Source organism: Capsella rubella, unplaced genomic scaffold (assembly GCF_000375325.1).
Source record: "Capsella rubella cultivar Monte Gargano unplaced genomic scaffold, Caprub1_0 scaffold_7, whole genome shotgun sequence".
NCBI classification, from domain to species: Eukaryota; Viridiplantae; Streptophyta; class Magnoliopsida; order Brassicales; family Brassicaceae; genus Capsella; species Capsella rubella.
The window spans coordinates 11,881,833-11,898,548 of NW_006238917.1; the positions used below are offsets into that span (position 1 = coordinate 11,881,833).

The 16,716-nt window shown below is 37.6% G+C and overlaps 1 long non-coding RNA gene across 2 annotated transcripts; it reads left to right on the plus strand.

Annotated features, from left to right (window-relative positions):
- Positions 1 to 258: 258 nt before the first annotated feature.
- Positions 259 to 2,384, plus strand: LOC111829633. 2 transcript variants are annotated; one of them, XR_002833010.1, is made up of 4 exons: positions 259 to 734; positions 834 to 941; positions 1,626 to 1,913; positions 1,992 to 2,384. It is a non-coding gene; the product is annotated as an uncharacterized LOC111829633 (long non-coding RNA). The 2 variants fall into 2 exon arrangements; XR_002833009.1 differs by having other exon boundaries at positions 842 to 941.
- The last annotated feature ends 14,332 nt before the right edge of the window (positions 2,385 to 16,716 follow it).

A 16,716-nucleotide genomic window follows, 5' to 3' on the forward strand; every position in this document is an offset into this window, starting at 1 on the left:
GTTTTGACATATATTAATAATAGAAAATATGATAGATAATGATTTTAAAAGTATTAAGTAAGGCTAGTAAGTAAATATGAAAAATTAATTCATTAATCAAATCTTCTATTCAAACTACAATATTTACAAAAATAAAAATATATTTATTTAAGTGCTTTTCGGGCCAGCCCGAGCCCGACCGGGTTAAGCCCAGAAAACCCTTTAGCCCGAATGGGCTTAGCCCAAAAGGCCCGGTTTTTTCTGGACATATATATTTAAGCCCGAACCCGATGTTTTTTAGGGCCGGGCCGGACTAGCCCGCGGGCTTTAGCCCTAATTGACATGCCTAAATATAAGCGATGTTTATCGTGTGAAAAATTATATCGCTCAGACACTTTGCAATCTCGAGAAGATATTTCCACCTTCTTTCTTTGATGTTATGGAGCATTTGATTGTCAACTTACCTACAAAAGCAGAGCTTGGTGGACTGGTGCAGTTTCGATGGATGTATCCTTTCGAACGATTCATGTTTCACCTCAAGAAAAAGGCGAATAACAAAGCAAGTGTTGAAGGTTCAATTGTGGTGCTAGTGGTTTTTCTCAGCAATATACTTACCAGTGTTATGTGCCAACATTATTTATACATGTTGGAGGTGGAAGTGGCAAAACATATTTTGAGTGGCTAAGTAATGATGACAACCACATCGCTCATACATATATTTTGCTCAATTGTGAAGAATTGCGACACTTTGAAAGGTTAATCTTTACAAAAACAAACACACACACACACACACATATATATATATATATATAAATTTTGAACTAATACTTTCAATTTATTTTGCTTTTTATAAGTTATGCAGATTATTTGATAATGATGCAAGAGAAAGGAATGTTGGGCTTACGGAAGATATGTTAACGACTATGAAAGAAAGAGACTATGAAAACTGGTTATACAATTTCGTAAGTTTGAAATAAATATTTTAAGGTTTTTTTTACTGGTTAGCATAAATATTTAGTTAGCTAAGTTGATACTTTATATGCTTTTATAGAGGTTCAAAGTGATTATACAAAATCTATTTGTATCCATTGTGGTTACAAAAGCTCGTAAGAGGGCCAATAAGACGATTTACATGTTGGAATGAATATTTTTCACGAGGCTATAACATTCATACAGTTAACCATGCAATGAATAGGACTACAACTAATTACGGTATTTCTATATGTGGGAGTTCTGAAGCGAACAAAATTATTATGGAAAAATTCAACAAGTAATTGAAATTGCATATTACGGCGCTGTTGGATTAAAAATTACATTATTCCGATGTGACTGGTTTGATACGACTTTGGGTTCAAGTAATAGAATGCGTGAACATGGTGTTGTTGAGGTTTGTACATCAGGGGTATATGAGAATTATGATCCATTCATTTTGACAACATAGGCGGATCATGTTTGTTTTTTTCCATATCCACGTGTTAAATATTCATGGTCCATGGTACAACATCTCTTATGTTCCCAATGATGGGCTTATGTAATGTTGGGGAGATTTCATTGTAACTCACGTTTCAGTTTACTTTTTGGTATTTTAACATATATATAAACCATACTTCTTACTAATTACTTAACATGTATGTATCCTTTGGCAGCAAACCTTTAACTGGGATCAAGTACGTGGGGCAGAAGTGTATCGTTTGTGGTATCACACTATTGGTGGCCGCCTGAGAGACATGATCTCTAAGGCCAAAGCTTAAGGTAATAAACCTGAGTGGATTAGTGAAGATATTTGGGAAGTAATGTTGGAGTATTGGGGCACAGACGCAGCTAAGAGGAAGAGCAAGACAACATCATAGAATCGGAAGTCTCCTTGTGATGGTTTTGGCCCACATGCTCACACTTCTGGTGCCCGGTCTTATGACCAACTCCGAGAGTTAATTGTAAGTTAATGACATAAGTCTATTATATATTAGAAGTTACAATGTGTAATATACTAACAATTTCTCTTGAACGTCAAGTCACCTCTCTTCAAGAGCAGGTGGCCATAGTGGTGGAGTATATGAGACAATATATGCCTGAAGGTGGAGCAAACCTGAAGGTGGAGCAAACACTTTCCCGTCGTCTCATCCAACTCATGCAACAGGTGCGTCGGTAACCATACAACCTCCAAGCAACAACGGGGGAGAACCAAGCTGCCAATATTTCCAAAGATGGAACTGAACATGTGCAAATGGATGATGAGATCCAATCCAATAATGCCACCAATGGGCCTCATGAACAAGAAGACAATGATGATGAGGAGCTTGTAGGTGGTGCCCTCTTCTGAGATGTATGAACATGTTGTATCAGCTATCTTTAACCCCTCTTTTTTGGTAATAGGACTTGAATGGTTTCTACGTACTTAAACTTATAAGTAAGTGGTTCTTACCTTAGAGTAAGAGTTTAAAATTTATATGTTTTTGAATGTATGATATTTATTACCATTAATCGTATTTGTGTGATTTTCAATTTATGATTTTTGACATGTTTTCATAATATTTGTTTTTGGTGGTAAATATAAAACGGTATTAGATGTGGATGGTTTTTGTTGATCAGCCCATCAAATTTGGATTATGAGAATTTTCTCTTATAACAAGTCTTGAATGTGGGCGATATCTCAAGAAGAAAGCTGTGAAAGAAGTGGTTGTTGTGCAAGATGACTGTTTATCTATGTGGGAAACACTTTTTGTGGAAAATTCAACACCAACAATAAATGGATGGGTGGAAGAAATTAGCTCTAGCACTGATAATAATTGTTGATGGTGTCCTTACTTGCTATACACAACTTATCAGACCCGACCCGGAAACAGATGACGAGGAAAAATAGCTTTTCATACCTGCACAATCAGCATGTGTTGAATTTATACATCGAACTATCCATTCTGCGATAACATACATGCATTTTTAACTAATTTGAATTTCGAATCTAATATTTCGTTTTTTTGCTTTAAAATACAAAAATGTGTTTCATGCTTCACGTTGTTAATCCTACCTTCAAGTAATGCTGAAGTGGATTCTACGTGTGCTGAGGTGGATTCCATGTGTGCAAAGACGTAAAACGACATCGTTTTAGTCGTTGAACAAAAGATTTTTTTTGCTGCTGGCAAGGCTCAAACTTGTACCACGGCCAACACCAATAACCTCTCTATAACCACTCAGATATAACAAATTATTGGTATTTAGTGAGCAAATAGTTTATATATACTCTTCCGTCGGAAGATTTGAGCAATATTATTGAAATTTAATATATTTTTGGAATTTAATGAGAATACATTTTAAAATATTATTAGGATTTAATATATTATATTATTGGAATTTAATGATATATTATTTTCAAGATTTAATATATTATTGGGATTTTGGGGTTATTGGTTCATGGAGTTTAATAAGTTTAGAAATTCAAATAAAAATCATATGTTATTCAATCATTGATTTTAAAACAACTATCAAAATCATGTGTTATTGTAACTATGATTTATAAATACTAGTTAAAATTTTATGTTGTTCGTTTAGTGATTTTTTTTGGATTTCAGAATCCGCAATATGTTTTAAATGTTTTTTTTATAGAATTTGATAGTGTAAATAAAAGGATTTAAATCTAAAGATTTAATATGTTATTTCAAAATCCATATGATTGATTTTATAATCAAAGATTTTAATCTTCAAACGGAAATGTATATATCAAAGTTTTGCTAACAAAATCTCAATAGTCTGTTATGTCCCAGTGGTTATAGAGAGGTTGTTGGTTTTGGACGTGGTGCGGGTTCGAGCATTGCCAGCAGCAAAAAAATTTTTTTTATTCTAACGATTAAAAAACGTCGTTTTACGTCTTCGCACACGTGGAATCCACTTCATCATCACTTGATGGTAGGATTAACAACATGAAGCATGAAAAACATGTTTTGTATGTTAAGGCACAAAACAAAACCTTAGATTCGAAATTCAAATTAGTTAAAAGTGCATGTATGTTTTCACATAGTGGATAGTTCGATGTATAAATTCAACACATGGAAGTGTTTCCAACTAAAGGCGAGAAGCTGTTTAGGCGCAAAGTGATTTTCATCGATGATATTTTAAGGGAAGAAACAGTGACCATGAATGTGAAAGAAACGGGAGTGTCAACAAAAGTTTTGGTTGCTGCTGGAACACTCTCTTACGAGCCATTAGTAAGTGTTGATGTAGCTAAATTAACCAAATTAACCCACTTAATACAAGAAGATAATGTGTAACTGCTATTTTGATTTTTCATTGACTGTAAGTTATATTTTATAATGTTTTACATTTAAATTATGTTTAAACCAATTATGCATGATTCACAATCAATTTGGATTTCGCAAAGCAGATAACCAGTTTTTCACTATTCTTGAATACCACAAACTTGGGTCCACACTCTGGTAATTATTATTACTTGCTCTCTAAAAGATGTACATAGTGTATGTCGTTTGTAGAATACGTACTTTGTTGTGATATTTGTATTATACGTACATATTGTTTTTTGTGCACACGTACATGAGTATTGATTTGGAAATGATTGCGTTAATGTTGTGGCAAAAGAACAGAGAGTGGATGAAGAAGAGAAGGTGCGTCATATTGGATTTTGTATTGCCTTACGAGCTATCAAGACAATACCATTCCTTTTTCCATTGTAAGAAGAAAGATAGTTTCATATGGGGAAAAGTCCTCGTCGACATTGTTAATAGGGAAGGAATGCCTTGTGAACCAAAGTTGAAGTGGCTAGAATAAATTGATGTGATATACATACCAACGAACTGGAAACTTTGGCATTCGGTCAGAGTCTCAATAAGTCTGCAACAACGAATTGTTAACATTTATGATCCTCTAGTGATAGCGACGAGAGATACAGTTGTGAAGGTGTGCATTCAGCCTATCATTGAGATGATACCGTTCTTACTCAATGCGGTAATTGACAAAGAGTACGACCTGTCTCCGTTTATATATGCCAGAGTTGATGGATTAGCTTAGAATGATAAAACAAAAGATTGTGGACCATTTTCCATGAAGTTTTTAGAACTACTGATGATGGGGAATCTGATGTCGTATTTGTTAACAATAAAAGAGGAGGATGTTGATAATTTCAACAAGATGTATGCGATTGATGTCTATGAGCATGCTATAGGGCCGTTGCATTGACTTCGTATCTGGGTATTAAACTAATCGTATGTTGGTATTTTTAACATAAGGATAATATGTTTTAGGATGCATAACTTATTTTGTTTTCAGGATGATTCTAATATTTTGTTATTTGGATGATTCTAATATTTTGTTATCTGGATGATTCTACATTGTGGTGAACAGTCTAACAAATTTAATTTTTGGAAGATGGAGACTAACAATAAATGTTGTACATCTCTCTATGTACGTACATGACAATCATGTGCGTACATTGGCTATAAATCTAGATTTACCAAATAATTATAATTATAATACATTTTGACTATATATATTGGCATAACATCTTTAGTTTAAAATAATGAAATAATTTTGGCAATCATGTGCGTACATTGGGTGTCAATCGACACCAGCTGTCAGCACCGACTGAGAGTTGGATTATTGCGTGTTTTGTGTGTTGATATTACTTGATTATGGTTGATATTGCTTGTGTGTATAGACTAATAGTTTGGATTATAGACTCACTAAGTATTTCTGGAAATACTTATGCATCTCTTTCTGTGATGCAGGTAATGGAAAAGTGTGACCGTAGAATCAAGGCGTGGAGAGCGGGGTGATCTATGGACTCGTTGGATTGTTTGGAATATGGTAGAATTATTTAGAAATTGTTAGTTATGGTATTTAGAAACATGTTAGGGTGTGATTCTATTTTTGGATGATGTATGGTTTGGTTATGGTTGGAATGCTGGTTTAACGCAATTTAAAGGGAATATTTGCGGTTTTGACAGTTATTTTGACACTTAAGAATTACCTTGTTGCCATTTCATTAAAATACAAAACTTTATTCCTTTCACAAATCGTGTTTCGCCGAAACGATTCAAAACGTTTCTCCTTCCTTCCCCAAGCAACACCCTAATCTCGCCGAAACGACACTGTGCAAAATCAACCAATAGGCTCTGAAGTTCAACGACGGTGCTCTTTCCTTATTTATCAGTATAGATAGTTCCGACATTTTTGTCGGCAGCGCTTGTTCACTTCTGGAAATGAGGGGCCGTACTAGGTCAGCCACTAAAGCTGGATTACAGGGTCTCTGTGAAGACGAAGGTACTTATTGGTTATATTTCTTGTTGATATCAATGATTTGGCAACGATTTTTCATGTTTTTTATTCCTCGTTTCCAGAAGTGTTATCCACTACAGATCTATGTCGATGAAATTTTTTTGTCCAGAAGATGTTCAAAGTTTGTGGTTGAGGAAAGTTAAATGTGAATGATTTATGGGGCTAATTGTATCAATTTCTGGGGTTTTGTTTTCTACTTATGGGGTTAAGGGTTTCGATTTCTCTATAGAATTGTATCTGTGGTTTATTGGTTGAAAAGCGTTTTTGAATATTTTGTTGAAATTCTATTTCTTGCTAATTGCCAAGCCTTTTACCTCTTTCCTTAGTACCTTTGTGATCATCAAGCGTCCTTGTTTCTATTCGAGAATCTTTCTTTAACAGTCATATATATCTTTCTGTTACATTGACTTGATCTGTCTGGAAGAGCAAAGATTTCATTCAGTTGTTGACTGGTTTCCTCTGTCCTTAGTACCTTTGTGATCGTCAACCATCCTTGTTTCAATTCGAGTACCCTTCTTTAACTTTCATTTATATATTTGTGTTATATTTAGTTGATCTGTATCGAAGAGCAAAGATTTGATTCAGTTGTTGAAAATATTAACCTTATCTTTGTTAAATAATAGATTTCACAGTGGGAACCACGGTGTCATCCTCAAGTTCAAGGAAGACCCGAGGATCACCTTAAAAGAGTGGTTCTCAGGACAACGCAAAGGACTATGGTACAGAGGAGGAAACTGGAAATGAGGACTGTTGCATAGAGGCGGATATTGAACCGGATCCCTCATGTACCCGTCTCATTCTAAAAAACAGCCTCTAATTTATGGTTGAATTGAAGACAGATTGTAAAATAAATCAAATCTGCTATTTGTGGACTTGATCCCTCAGGTACTGTGTTAGCCTCAACTTCTGGGAAGCACTGGCGATCGCCTCAAAAGAGTGGTTCTCAAGCCAGCGCCAAGGACTGTGGCAAAGAGCATGATCTAGGGAAGGAGGACTGTGGGAGAGAGCAGGATTTAGGGAATGCAGGCTGTGAGAGAGAGCCGGAAATTGGACTTGATCCCCCAGGTACCCCTCCGTTTTTATAAAGAATATGCTATTTTAAAATTCTATATATTTACTTTGTTATGAAGCTGTACATTTGTATGTTTAGAGATTTGAAACAAAATTGGACTATAAAGTATATGCAAATTGACTTGCATCCTTGTTTGACAGTAAAATTTAATGCTTCTAAATTCTTAGGGAACATCTTCTTTCTAAGCATATGGGTTAATAATTTAACTGCTCTTAGAACTGATTACAATCCTCATTATCTGACTAAAAGTGAGCTAATTTTGGCTTTTTCTCCACAGATGGTGACCAATTAACGCCAAAACTGCCAACCCCTATTTTCCCTCCAGGATGTTTGGCTGAGAATGCTCGTTTGAACATTTATACAAGGCCAGAGTACCTTGGTGCCCTCGTATCTGTTCTCCAAGGAACCCCTGAATGGGATAAGCTACAAAGGTCGCAGTTTGGGAAATTATTTCACCTGCCAGTATCTCGGTGCATCACTTCACCCAAACTGATCCATGGACTTCTGTACCGGCAAGTATTCACCAGAAAGAAACACGAGTTGTGGACTGTATATGGTGGATTCCCGATGAGGTTTTCACTAAAAGAATTCTACATTGTGACAGGGCTCAGGTGTGATCCACTCCCTTCAAAAGAAGAACTGAAACCCCATCTTGACGAATCTGAGTCTGTTTGGTGTTTTTTTATTTGGAGTGAGGTCTTCAGCCACGGTCTCTGAATGTCTATCCCTTCTTCAGCATAAGAGGGAATGTCCCCCACAGCAAAGGATGTCACCGGAGAAAATGTTTGATCTTGTTCTCATTGTCATTGTTGATGGGGTTCTAGTGTGTAACAACAAAAGTGGAAATATTACGTGACAGTTTGTGAAGATGCTTCATGACGAGACTTTTCCATGTCATATCCCTGGGCTGAGAAGCGTTCAATGAGATTTTTCCATGTCATATCCCTGGGCAGAGAAGCGTTCAACGAGACTTTTAGACGTTTCGGGCCATCCCAAAATTCGGACGACCCTCTAAATGGCTTGAGGAATAGGCTCCAGCAGACCAATAGTGCATGCTACAGCAGACCAATATACCAATGCTCCTATCAATCCCCAATCCCACTGATGTTTCTACATTTGTTGATGACCTAAATGTGAAGTTATATGGTAAGAGACTTCTACCTGATAAAGCCATCAACAAAGTAGAGTTCACTCGTGAGGTATTCTTTATTTTTTCTGAAATTAGGAACAACTTAGTTTTATGAGGAGATTGTAACAATTGTCTTTGTGTTAATTTGTTTGTCCAGCTTTATGTTTCATACACAGTATACACTGATGAACCCATTAATGTGGATGGATTATTGTGGGATGATGAAGAATCTGTCAGACTGGGCTGCTGGAAAAAGGGTGAACAATAACGCTTTTTATTCGATGGTAGGAGGCGACAAAAATGCTAAAGAAGTAGATTTGGATGACATGCACGTCAGTGAAGAGGAATATCCCGGTCTGACATTAAGGCACCCAAAACCAACCAAAGTAGGCACCAAAACTCCCCAGCTTCTCTGTTTATTAGGGGTTCCTCATTGGCTGAGCTGAAGGATTTCATTCGGGGGCAGAATCAAGATTTGGAAAAAAACATCAAGGATTACATTGATGAAAAACTCAGTTGCAGTACTCATCCGAGGACGGCTACAGAACCATGCCCTTCAACTTCATCATCTAAACATCAGAAACACATATCCAGTTCTAGGAAAGGCAAGGTTAGAGAAGTAGGATCGGATTTGCTGAAATCTGAGGATGTTTCCAGCCCTATACATGCTGTTGAGGAGCCTAAGCAGACTATCAAGTCTCCAAAACGCACCATCAGTGAAGAACCAAAAGAAATGTCTAGTTCTGATCTTGGTTTCCAACCTGCACAACAATCTCCTGTGGTATTTGGTCAAGTATTCAAGAGCCGTTTGGAAAACTGTATATGGGAGGATTACATAGCCATCCCATTTGTTTTGAAAGAGATAAACACACTGAATCCCGTTCTCCAGGTTAGTCACATCTCATAACTAATTATTAGTCACAAAATAATTATCTAAGTCGTATTAGCTTTGATTGTGTATCATGTCTTAACTTTTTATTACCTAAGTAGGATCTATATCCATTAGTCTGTTTACTAAAACCGTATTCATTCCTTCATTGCAAAAAACAGGACCTAAACCCCACAATAAGTGATGACCTGGTGAACATGTCTAATACCACCGAGGTCCGCATTACTTTCTTCCTTCTCCAACACAGGGTTGTACCATAAAATGCATTTTTAGTCTTCTCTAATGTAATACAAACCTTTTCTTTATTTCAGCAACTACTTCCAACTGTTGCCGAATCAGAGCCGCCCGGCCCATCCTACAACCAGCACAGCCTTCTCCTCTTGTGGATTCCCTAACCCTATCTCAACTGCTTCAGGTGTGTAAGAGTTTTCAATTTTGGTTTCAGTTGTCACTTTATTTCTTCTTTCTAATATTTCATTCGTATAAAATTGTTCCGAGGAAGATAATGGAGACCTTTCTACTCCCTACACACCACCAAAAGATGTGAGCCTTCTAGCAACGTCTGAAGTTACACCTCCTGCAAAGGTTTACCCCTCTTACGCATTGTTTTCTATCACAAATTGTCGCGTTTTCCAGTTTCTGGTTTACACTTAATTTTTTCTTCATGGAGGAAGCGTTTCAACGTAATGATCAGACACTTACAACAACAAATGGGAGTGAACCAACTAAAATTGAACTAACTCCTCCACCACCAGTAATAACCTCCTTTGCTTGTATATATCCTAACCCAATAAAAGGTTAGATACTTACCATCTTCATCTCCAAAACCAACGTCATACCTTAAATCATAAACAAAATATTCCCAATGGAAAACAAAAGCGTAATTTACTCACCTTCCATGCTGATACAACTGGTTCTTCCTTCACAACCTGCTTCTTCTCACACTTCATCTCTAACATATGCCTAATTTAAAGCTTTATTCCTCCCCCCCCCCCCAAATCTTGATAATTCCACCTACGTGGTCGACCCCACTGTGCAAAAGATTTTGAAATTTTCCCATGTCTCTCCTCTCGCTTCTCCTCTCCCTCTCCTCCTTTCCTTTATTGTCCTACAGCTCTCTGGAAGCCGAACAAATTCTTCTTTTCATACAAATGGACCTTTTTTATCTCATGTGACCTAATGTTTTTCCCACCTCTTTGTTCGCCCTTTAACAAATCCACCTCTTTGTCCACCTGTTAAATCTCCCCCCTAAACACAAAATCCTTTTTGGTCTTTTCACCCTCTCTATTACACACTCCATCTCTCACTCACACAAAACACTCCCTCTCTGACTCACACAACGTGTAATAGCAGGCCTTAACTCCCAATTTTGAATAGTAAGGGGGCCAAAAAAATATTTATCTTAGAAAACTTCATATACCACCAATTCACCCTTGAATTTTTTGGATAGTTTAGTTAAGTCTTCCACGGGTTATTGCTAGTTATTGTGGTGTGGTTTTGTTAATTGTGATTATTTGGTTAAAATTGATTTAGACCGGTTAGCTGGTTTAGTTAGTTTAAATTGATTACAACCCATTTAGCTGCTTTAGCTGGTTTCAATTGATTGGGTTAATTTGGTTTGCATGTCAAAAAAAAAAAAACTGGTTGGGTCTTTTCAATTTGGTATCAAAGTCCTTACGGTTCTAGTGCTAGGTTAAATGGGTGATAGAGATGTGTGTGTTTAATCAATTGTGTGTGCATGGAGACCTAGATCATCCTATTAAGCCTTCAATAAGATTCCACGGTAATTTGTGTTGTGTGTTTTGAACTCTTTTGTTCTTAGCCTTCTGTTTTTTAGTGCAGATGGTTAGAGGTGGAGCTGCTAGTAGTCGTGGTCGTGGTCATGGCTGTGGGCGTGGTCGTGGTCGTGGCTGTGGGCGTGGTCGCGGTAGGGGGCGTGGTGTTGCCTTTAGCATGTCAATGAATCTCAGACGTTTCAGGAGGGATCTCTGGGCAATGCTAGTGTGAGTGTTGTTGGAGCCGACTTGTCCAAAGACGGTACTAGTGTGGCTGGGAACCCAGGTGGGAGTGGGTTCCAACAGGTGGGACCTAGGCTAAGAATAATCATCTTGATGATCTGTTGACGCAGCTTTTAGAGTGGTTACCAGGAGTGGTACCTGTGCAGGCTCTAGTTGGACCACCAGGGGTTGTGGGAGTTAGCCGGTCGGGGTGGGTGTACAACCAGGTGTTGAGGCGGTACATCAGGAGGTAGTAGGTACGGTGGTGGACCAGTTGTACTACTTGCGGATGATGGAGCAGCTGCAGAGGTTCGGGATGAGCATGTTTCTCAAGGGTTCCGCTCCTGCTGTACCGGATGAGTAGCATGTCAGACTAGAGCGATATTTCCAGTCTATGAGGTGCCCAGAGGCGTACCGGGTGGATCTAGCGGCTCATTACTTGGTTGGTGATGCAAACTTGTGTTGGAGGAGTGTGCTGGCCAAGAGGGAGCAGAGGTTCATGGTGTGGGGGAGTTCTTGGCAGAGTTTAATGCCAAGATTTTCCGGGCGGAGACATTGGACCGCATGGAGTGAGAGTGAGCGGATAGTGCAGGAGTACAACGCAGAGTTTAGCAGACTCTTGGTGTACTCGGGTCGTGTGGGAGATCTGGAGCATATGCAGGTGTGTCGGTTCATGAAGGGTCCCAACCACGGCATGAGGGTGTGATGCAAGGTGCAAACCTACGGTTCGCTTGTGGAGCTGGTTGAGGTGGCGACGGATTTGGAGAACAAGTTGAAGAGTCAGGTGGTAGTTCTTAGTCCTTCAGTGCAGCCAAAAACGGCTCAGCCAAGTAGGTTCCGAGCAGGGGCGGCAAGCTTGCGTGGGGACTGAAGAGGAAGTCGGATGACGCTTTCAGGACAGGTTAGGGTGGTCCAGGATGCTTTGGGTGGGGGAGCAAGGACCACAAGCTGGCGAGCTGTCCAAAGAGGAGTGAGCCACACGAGGAGACTCGTGTATGTTTCCACTACTAGGAGACGAGGCACATCAAGGCGAGGTAACCTAAGGCGTAGTAAATGGTGGTAGCAACTGTGCAGCCGATGGTGCAGCCGAGAGTGCAGCAAAGGGTGTAGCAGTGAGGGTAGCCTATAAGTGAGCTAAGGCCGCTGCCAGTTGCATAGCTAGAGGGACCTCAGGTCTACTCAACAGTTAAGGTTGCAAGAGGCAAGGTGCTAGCGTTTCAGGGACGGGCTAGTCCGAACCAAAGTTGTAGTACTAGGGTGAGAGACCAATTTCGGGAAGTTTAGTGATCTCGGAAATGTAGGCAGAGAAGATGATTAAGAAGGGGCGTGAAGCCTACTTGGCGATGATTGTGATGCCAAAGACGGTTGCGGAGGTAGCCGGTGAGCAAGATCTAGGTGGTTAAGGAGTTCGAGGATGTGTTTCAGTCGCTGAAAGGGTTACCACATTCTCAGTATGATCCTTTCACGATTGAGTTGGAACCCGGGACGATACCATTGTATAAGGCGCTGTACCGGATGGATTCAGAGGAGATGGCTAGGCTGAAGAAGTAATTGGAAGATTTGATGTGTAAGGGGTACAAAACTGCGACAATTTGTACACCAGAAAAAAAAATTGCTAATAGAGAATTTTATGGAGGCGACCGACTGTGCGGTAATTGCGTTTGATGATCTCAAGTACCAAGTAAACAACAGCTACGGTATTGTCTTCACGGTGGACCTGGAAAAAAACATACACGTGTAGAATGTTTGACGTCTTGATAGTGCCATGTTGTCACGCTATGGCGTGTGTCGGGATCTAGAATATGGACATTTACTCACTCGTTGGGATGTACAAGTTGGTAGCGGAGTGGAGATCGTTGTTGGGTGAACGTATATTACCACCGGCTGGAGAGAAAGATGTTGACGTTCCTAACACATTGGCGCTAAAGATGGTAAAGCCTCCAAAAACAAAAAGAGGGTCTAGCCGTCCTAAGACAATCCGTATTTCTTCGCGTGGGGAGCACACGGTTAGTTTTGTTCAAGTATTTTATAAAATGTAGAAATTAGTCAACCAATTCTAAATGGACAATAATGTAGGGGAAAGGAGGTAAAAAGAAGAAAGAAAATAAATGCACTACATCTAAAAAGATGGGCCACAATAGGGCAAGCTGCAAAAATCCAATCTGAGACTTTAACGGTTGGTTTACTGCAATATTTTTTGGTTTTGGGTAATGTTCCATCGTTTTTATTAAATGTCCACGAACTGTGTATGTGGACATGTTTTACAATGTAACCGGGGTGGTGTGTTTTTTTGGTGGGAGGGTTGTTTTTTCCATGACGCAAAGCTTTTCATGAAATTTGTTTAACATTATAGCCACATTTATTTTTAGGCTATGCGGACATGGAATAATATTGACAGTCTATAGTGTAAGACAACTTTTTGTTTGATGTAGTTGTGCATGGTGGACAACTATTATGCATGGGTTTGTAATATGTAAACATTAATATATGACATGATACTTGCTGCTTAAATATAATAATACACCAAAAAAACAAGAACATCAAAAACAACCGGACAAACAACAATTAACCCGTGAAATAACTTCTATAAAATACCAAATAGGATCTTAGACCTACGACAATAACCCTTTATAAAAAAATCTTAGAATACAAACAAATATTTCCATATATAATTTTTCTAAAAGTTTCTCTAAATTCCTTTTATCTTTGTTTTTTTGTTTTTTGCCTTTTCATCGTAATATAAAAAATTATTATAATTATAAAAATGTTAAATAACTAAATATCTAACTGCGATTGGTCATTTAAAATCTCACATATGCTACATATTTTGAAACATTTTAGTTTATAAATTTCATTAAATTTGATAACCAAAAAAAATTATTACATTTTGATAATTATTATATCAATATTTTAATATGAAAATAATATTTAGAATAGTTTCTATATTTTGAAATATCTCTTGTACTTCCATATATCATGGTTTATTTTCTATTTTATAAAATTATAAATATAGTAAATAATTGCTATTTAAAATTTGCTAAAAATAATGAGATGTCTAATCGTGATTGGTCGTTTAAAATCGTATGTGGACAGTTCTAGGTCCTAGACCCGCGCTATGCGCCGGTTTTTTTTTGAAATTTAAAAATTATGTTCAGCTTTTAGATTTTTTTTTTCTTTCTTTCACAAAGAACATTTTCAGCCTTGTCGTACTTCTCTAACCGGCAATATGCATTGGTGGCTATTGTAGTATTATGTAAGTCACTTCAGCCTCACATACTTCCTTCATAGTGGACTCATAAATCTTAAATGCTTCCGAAAAATCTCTTTGCTTACAGAATCTATTCACTATCACATTGAGTATGCAATCCTTTTTTTTTTTTTTTGAATAATCAAAGAGGTTCTGGGCCGAAACCCATACATCCCCTCAGATCCGAGACCAGAGCATGTTATATGGTCTCGTCCCAAGCTACAACCTCGAAAATTCACTCCATATTTCCTTCTCAGACATACATCAATACAACCTTCAAACATATTCTTGGATCTTTTTAACAGTTTCTTTTGCCCAGCTTCTTTGAACAACTTCTCGGCTATTTTAACCTTTAGGCTTTAGATTAGAACTCACCACTTTATGGAATTTCCTTGTCTTTCATTTTCTCCAAAAACTCTAGTGCTAGTGATAATCGTTTTGATACTAATGCTCGTTCTGACTTTGTAAGGGAAGTTCATGAAATTGTGTAGATGCTTCCTAATAATTCTATGCCAAAAAACTTAATATTATTCTTAAACTCTTGAAATAATTCAACCCTCATTTGATTGTCACCAATCCACTCATGAGCCTCCATGATTCTACAATAATAATCTTAGCATAGCTCGACTCCCCCAGATGGTTTCATCCCATCAAATATTTAGATTGTGCTACTATCATCTCAAGTTTGTTAAAACCTTTCATCGTTGCATCAGATGTAGACACATGCAATAATTTTCTGGTTTGTACATACTAAGAAGTAAGAAAGCAATACGTAATTCAGATTTTTATACCGTCAATGCAACTCCTGATCAGACTGGAACACGAGAAAAATGCCATTAAACTCCTGGAGAGTGCGATTTCGTTGATTTAAAGCATGCACTCTCCAACTGTTGATTTAAATCCCAAACTTTTTGTTGGCTTTCTCTTTATTATGAAACTTTGTTGACTTTGCCAATTTAGGCACATCGTTAAATGGCCAGACGGAGCAATTAAACGGGGTTAATCTCTTGTTAACGAGATCCATCAAATACAAAATGAAACCATTCTAAACCTAACCCAAAAAACCCAAATTGAGATCAAAACTCTTAACCCAAAATCCCCAAACTGAAATTGAATCCAAAATCCCCAAATGTCGACCAGGATTCTCTTGAGTTCTCGATGTCAAGATCGTTACACCAGATCCACATACACATGTTGATGGCACTCCAAAGTAGAACAAAGCTACCATTGATGTCTCTGAGCTAGAACTCGTCTGAATCGAAATCGAGAGAAATTGAGTGGTTTAGAGATGACAACTAATCAAAATCGAGACAAACTTACACAAATGGAAAAAAATTGAGAAGATTTAGAGATTTTGGGTTGTGAGATTCAATTTCAGTTTGGGGATTTTGGGTTAAGATTTTTTATTTCAATTTGGGTGTTTTGGGTTAGGTTTAAAACGATAGAATAAAAAGGGTCGGTGAAGGTTGTGTTTGATTTAGTATATTCATTTATGTATTTGTTGTGACTTGTGAATTGGACATTGGACTAAGAGAGAGAAAAAAACTCACCCAAGCTGAACTTGAGGAAAACCTCACCCATTAGTGTTCTGCTTATTTTTTTCCATGTCTCATTGGTTGTGAGTGGTAACACTAAAACTGTGTTATTTGGGAAAGTTTTTTGAAAAACGCACTCTGTCACACACTCAACAAAAACTAAAGCAAGTTGCGTTCTTTTAATAAAAAAAATGAAAGTCGGATTTGGAAACAGATAAATACACAAGATCGTCTTTCAAGAATCCATCTGTGTTTTACCCAGCCGTCCGTTTAAATTCCGTGGTGGGTAATAACCAAAAGGTTTAAAATAATTAACTAAAGGTATATATAGGTATCTTATTCTCACCAAAATTCACAAATAGAAAAGAAAAAAAAAATCTCAAACTCTCGCTTCTCTCTTTTACAGAAAAAGTACTCTCTACAAGTTTTGGCATTATTTAAGGTAATGTTGTTTAGTTTGTTTTTATCATGTTCATGTGTATATACTCTTTTAATTTCTTTTATTTATGGCACTTTAAAGTAAAGTAATCTGTATAGACTTTTTTTTTGTAACAAGCATCACAATTATTATTTCTCTTATTCACAT